Source organism: Melanerpes formicivorus, unplaced genomic scaffold, assembly GCF_026170545.1.
Source record: "Melanerpes formicivorus ecotype bairdi unplaced genomic scaffold, bMelFor1.0.p_v2 SCAF_179, whole genome shotgun sequence".
Lineage (NCBI taxonomy): Eukaryota > Metazoa > Chordata > Aves > Piciformes > Picidae > Melanerpes > Melanerpes formicivorus.
Window position 1 is genome coordinate 54,242 of NW_027142531.1, and position 6,378 is coordinate 60,619.

Consider the following 6,378-nt stretch of genomic DNA (forward strand, 5'->3'; position numbering starts at 1 on the left):
AGACCACCCCAATCCTGCGGGACCCCAAACCCTGGAACCCCCCCGAGACCTCTAACACAACACCACCACTCCCCGCCCCCTCAGCTGCTTCAGGACCCTCCAGAGACCCCCCCGGAGACCCTCCAGAGGCCGCCAGACACCTCTCGATGCCCACAAAGCCCCTCTAGACGCCCCAGAATACCTCTCTGCGCCTCCCTGCAGAGGCCACTCACACCCTTGGCAGCAGGCGACAGCAAGCAGTACCTGGCCGTGCCCACAAGGTGGGAGCAGTGAGCAGAAGAGTCAGCGGCGCTAGGGACACCGAGACTCCAGCAGTGCCACACAGCAACCCACACGCTGTGGGGACCTGACACAGAGACCCCGAAACCACACTGAGGCACAGACCCCCCCACTCCTCCGTGACCCTCCAGACATGACCCAGGAGCCCCTCCAGAGGTCCCCAGACACCTCTAGATGCTCCCAGAACCCTTCACATGCCCCCAAATTCCCCTTTCATACCCCCAAGCCCACTTCAGATGACAGCAGACCCTCCTTAACAGGCCCCCAGCGCTCAGCAGGTCCGGTGCTGCTGTGCCTCGGGAGCAGATCAGCTGGTCTCCCTGCAGAGCTTTTTCCAGTCAATGAAAAAACAGCACACCACACACACACACGAAAGACAATCCACTGTTTTAATTGAGAGACAGTTGCTATTTCTGCTTCAAACCACACCCCACACCCCCCCGTGGCTCTGCTCAGGATGTGCTTTTCTCCTCTAGAAGCCTTTCTACAGAACAGAGGGGGGTCACGTCAAGGCCTTTCTGCACACAAATCACTGCCCTTCTGCAATCTCTCAATAAGCAGCACCGCTGTTCCTCTGCTGGAACACCTCACACTCACTCTTACACTTTCCCGGGGCTTTCCCTCCCCTCCAAGAACGTCCTGGCATTTCAAACATTTGGCATTTCAGGTCTGCAAGCAGCCTTTGTGGGAGGCTGCCCTCACCCCTCCCTCACTGCTCCTCTGCTGTATCCTCGCCCACCCCGCTGTGGCATCACAGAAGGAAAGACAGCCGAGCGGCTACGCTCCTGTTCTTTTTATCACCCCGAGCCGGGGACAGCCTTCTGGGCAAGGTTTGCAGCTTCAGCACACAGCTGAGCTTTGCTCTCACCCATTAAACCCTTTGGTGGTTTCAGCTTCCCGAGGATGTGTCGGCACAAGTCCTTGTCGGGGCACCGCAAACAGGGAGAGACAAAGCTCCGAGATCCAGGAAGAGGACGGCTGAGCAGACACTCCTAAAGAGAGAAACTTCATCAGCTGAACCTCACACTTCTCCCAGCTTTGCAACAGCAAAGAACTTTGTGAACAACACAGTGGTGCTCCTAAGGAGGTCACCAGCTTGCAAGTTACAGGAGAAATAAAAACCTTTTTATTACAGAAGCACTGGCAAAAATTTACGGACAGGAACAGCAGACGAGCAAATTCTGCGATTGAGCTAACGATAGACATCAGGCCTAGGATCTGGCTACCCTGACACAGGATGCCAACAGGACAGAGTGAGGCCTCAGCAGCACTCCCAAAAAGCCCCACAGAGAGCCACAGGCTCTGGCCCGTGCCCCACCTACGGGCCGGCCCTCCTGGCAGCAGCGCAACACCACCTCTTCAGGAGCCCAGGGACTGACCTCAGCCCCCTAAGGGCCAGGCAAGGTTGGTTCCTGTTAGCTGCCTAAAGCAGCCTCCCCAGCCCTGCTTACAGGGACCTTGGGCTGCTGCTGGGGACAGAAGGGGGATGGAGGGCTCCACAACTCGTCACACAGGCCCCGAGCACAGGGCTGTTAAGCTGACAGGGTGCCAAGGGAACAGGCTGCCATGAAGGCACAGACCCAGGCCCTGAACTACAGGGTGGGTCACCTTGCCGCAGCAACACGACCCAGCGGCTTCGCTGCGTCCGACGAATAAAAGGAGGAAGTTCCACAGGAACAGAAGGGAAAACCTTTTCACTGTGTGTGCCAGAGCCCTGGAGCAGGCTGCCCAGAGAGTTAGTGGAGTCTCTGGAGACATTCAAAACCCGCCCCAGGTGATCCTGCACTGGCACAGGGGTTGGACCGGATGCTATTTTGGGGTCCCTTCCAACCCCTAACACTCAGTGATTCTGTGATTAGCTATGCTGGTGACAGAGTCTCACTGAGTGCTCTTTAAAATGTTTTTCTTTTCTTTCAGCCTAGGAGTTTCATATTTAAATAGACCTTCTGCTCTGTCTTCCCCCTTCCTTCTTCCATCTTGCGTCTAAACACTAGGAGAGCTTGATGAGCTGTATCCTGGGCGTCCCAACGTAACACATCTCAACTGCATACATGGATTTTGTAATCTTTTGCCCCATTGCTCGCACAGGGTGGATTAAGTTCATTACTTAGAGCTTGTCGGGACAGCTGTTGAAGTGTCCTGTGCAATGCAGGAGGAGTTGAATCCCATAGGAAACCACATTACTGTGCTTTGTCAGCCTGGTTATGGTCAGAAACCTCCTTCATTTTTTTTTCTCTTGAACAGATATATCACATGAGTCCCCAGAATTAATTTGCCTCTTCTCATAATTATTTCTTTAAAACTGTCTTAGAAGAGTCTCTGTCCTTCCCTCTCTCTAGATACTGGCCTCCTGAGCCCATGGCAGACTTGCACAGAGCTACTGCGAGCACCACTCTGCACGGCCTCTGGGGGGCTTTCAAGCACAGGCACCCCAGGAGAATCCAAACCTAACCTTGCAGCTGGCCTTAGAGCTCCTCTTTGGAAAACTGTCGCTGCCAGGGCCCACAAACCAACGTCCTCTGTCGGCAAACCGGATGTAAGGGCTGAAAAGTGTCAACGGAAACCGTAATCGGATGGCCCAGGAAGATCCTGCCGGTCTGAACACACCGGACCTGGAATGCACAAAGAAACTCTGTTAACAACTGCCTGTGTGTCTGCTCATAGCTTGAGGAGTAACAGAGCAGAACCAATTCCCAAAAGGTTTTCACTGCGTTCCCAGGGCAAGTAGAGGCTTGCTCTGGCTGTAGTTAATACCTAGAAATTCCTATCAAAATCTTTGCAGCACAACAAGAAAAAAACCAAACCAACCAAACCACAAACTGCTTTATATTATTAAGTAGGAACTCGAAAGCTTACAGGAACTGTGGGGATTTTTTTATGACAAATTATTCCTTTTCTTTTTTTCAGTGAGCAATTGGGTTTCCAACAGCTCCACATTCTGACACCAAAGCACCCCGCTCCGTGTCAGGGCTTGTGGCTGAGGCCGAATACAAATCTGCAACTGGTCCTCAGGCAAAGCAGTTAAGCTCCCTGAAAAAAAAGGAAAGAAAGCAAGAGTGAGTCAACCATAAAAACAAGACCTAACCAAACCCCCAAAGCCATTTTGTCAGGAAGTCGCCTCCACTATCACCCGCCACATGCTGAAATTCCCTTCCCCTGGGGCTCCTGCTTGGCCCACAGCTGGGGAACATAAAGCAAGGCACAGCCCTGTGGGTACCTGCTGCCCTGGAGCCACCAAAACCGGAGCACCCAGTCACTACCAATCCCACAGCAGACCCAAGATACAACAGGGACTCCATAGAGACTCCAAAACCTCACTGAGAACCCCCCAACTCCTTCAGGACCCCCACAGATTCTCCAACTTAGATGCCCACAAAACCCCTTTGGTTGCACCCAAACCCCCCATCTGAAACACCCAGCTCCACTTTAGGTACCCCCAGATGCTTCCAATGTCCCCAGACCCGCTGGTGGACCAGCCCAGAACCCCCTGACACTATCCCAGACCCTTTCAGGGGGCTCCACACCCCTTCTAGATGCCCACAAAACCCCTTCACACGCCAAAAGAAACCTTTACCTGCCTCCAAACCCCACGTGGGGGCCACTTAGCAGCGGGTGGCAGCAACCAAGTCTGTTGCTCTCACCAATTAAACCCTTTGGTGCTCTCAGCTCTCTGACCCTGTGTCAGTGCAAGTCCTTGTCGGCCGGCACCTTCGTCCTGATCCAGGCGGAGAGAGAACTGCCAGGAACACAGCTTCGCCGCTCCGCTTGCGGCACGCCTGCTGCCGAGGGCAGCCTCGTCCGCAGCCTGCCCGAGAGGAACACGGCCCCCGGGGCCGGGGGACACACAAAAGCCTTCCACAAAGGTAACAAGGGAAGTCTCTTGGCCACTCTTCACGTGCCGAGTGCGATTGTCATGCGGAACACACCGCGGCATCTGGAACGAGTTTAAGTCCAGGTCTGTGGCAGCACAGAGGTTCCTGGAATATCCCGGTACATCGATCCACAGGAGGTTGTCTTTCGGTCCCCAGTCTGATGCTTGGCAGCACAGCCATCACACCATTTCTCTCGAGTGCTTTGAACTGACAATTCATGCAGGAGAATAAAACCAAACAGGAGTAAGCAGCTTGGAAAAGAACTTTGATCATCACCAGGCCCAGCAAGAGGACACAGTCTCAGGCTGCACCAGGGGAGGTTTAGGCTAGAGGTTAGGAAGAGGTTCTGCACGGAGAGAGTGATGGCCCATTGGAATGGGCTGCCCAGGGTGGTGGTGGAGTCACCATCTTTGGAGGTGTTCAGGAGGAGACTGGATAGGGTGCCTGGTTGCTTGGTTTAGTTGATTAGGTGGTGTTGGATGATAGGTTGGACACGATGATCTTGAAGGTCTCTTCCAACTCGGTCTGGTCTATTCTATTCTATTCCGTTCCATTCCATTCCAACACCATCTAATCAACTAAACCACGGCACTGAGTGCCTCATCCAGTCTCTTTCTAAACACTTCCAGTGATGGTGACTCCCTGGGCACCACCTCCCTGAGCAGCACATTCCAAAGGCCAATCTCTCTTTCAACCTGCTCTATTCTATTCTATGAAGACCTTCTTCCTAACATCCAGCCTAAACCTCCCCTGGCACAGCTTGAGACTGTGTCCTCTTGTTCTGGTGCTGCTTGCCTGGGAGAAGAGAGCAACCCCCACCCGGCTACAACCAGAACTGAGGGGACTGCAATCCTTGCAGCTTCAGCTTTCCTTCTCTGCTACTTCTTTTTTCAGATGGATTGTTTTTCAAAGGGACTGCTGGACAGCAGAACAGGATGGATGGCTGGGCCCCAAGAGCGGTGGGGAACAGAGTTAAACCAGCCGGTGGCCGGCCGGGCACAAGTGGTGTTCCCCAGGACACCCCTTGTGAGAGAGTGAGTCCAGAGAAGGGCCACAAAGCTGGTGAGGGGTCTGGATAACAAGCCTTACGAGGAGTGGCTGAAGGAACTGGGACTGTTTAATCTGCAGAAGAGGAAGCTGAGGGAATTATGGCGTGGTCTGGCTTCAGCTCTCAACTAGTTCCACGTTGAGCAAGGACAGCTTGTACTCACAGAAGGCACTGGCTGCTTGGGTTCAAGGTTCCTGCAGAGCTCAGGCTATCTCTCTTCATTAGTGAGGTCGTCCTGTCACCTAGGCAGAGAGAAGAAAATGCAGCTATGAAATGAGACCACTGGAATCGTGAGACTCGTTCTGTGTGAGACTCCAGGAGAATCCAAACCTAACCTTGGAGCTGCCCTGAAGAGCTCCTCTTTGGAAAAGTCTCGCTGCCGGGCCCCACAAACCCCACACCCTCTGTCAGCAAACCGGATGTACGAGCTGAAGAGTGTCGACAGAAACTGTACGTGGACAGCTCAGGAAGATCCTGCCAGTCCCAGCACACCAGACCTGGAATGATCAAAGAAAGTCCGTTAACAACTGTCTGTGTGTCTGCTCATAGCTTGAGGAGAACCCCCCAACTCCTTCAGGACCCCCCAAGACTCCCCAACTTAGATGCCCACAAAACCCCTTTGGAGGCACCCAAACCCCCCATCTGATACGCCCAGATCCGTTTTAGGTACCCCCAGACGCTTCTAATGTCCCCAGACCCGCTGGTAGACCAGCCCAGAACCCCCTGACACTATCCCAGACCCTTTCAGGGGGCTCCACACCCCTTCTAGATGCCCACAAAACCCCTTCACATGCCAAAAGAAACCTTTACCTGCCTCCAAACGCCATTAGGGGGCCACTCAGACCCCTTAGCAGCGGGTGGCAGCAACCAAGTCTGTTGCTCTCACCAATTAAACCTGGATGTTAGGAAGAAGGTCTTCATAGAATAGAATAGAGCAGGTTGAAAGAGAGATTGGCCTTTGGAATGTGCTGCCCAGGGAGGTGGTGGAGTCACCATCACTGGAAGTGTTTAGAAAGAGACTGGATGAGGCACTCAGTGCCGTGGTTTAGTTGATTAGATGGTGATGGAATGGAATGGACCGGACCAGGTTGGAAGAGACCTTCAAGATCATCGTGTCCAACCTATCATCCAACACCACCTAATCAACTAAACCATGCAACCAAGCACCCTATCCAGTCT

General features: G+C 53.5%; 1 long non-coding RNA gene across 1 annotated transcript; it reads right to left on the reverse strand.

Annotated features, from left to right (window-relative positions):
- Positions 1 to 885: 885 nt before the first annotated feature.
- LOC137457438 (uncharacterized) lies at positions 886 to 6,141 on the reverse strand. The gene is made up of 7 exons (XR_010991254.1): positions 6,010 to 6,141; positions 5,535 to 5,696; positions 5,363 to 5,441; positions 3,854 to 4,358; positions 3,136 to 3,305; positions 2,732 to 2,891; positions 886 to 1,271 (listed from the first exon to the last, which is right to left on the reverse strand). It is a non-coding gene; the product is annotated as an uncharacterized lncRNA (long non-coding RNA).
- Positions 6,142 to 6,378: the final 237 nt, after the last annotated feature.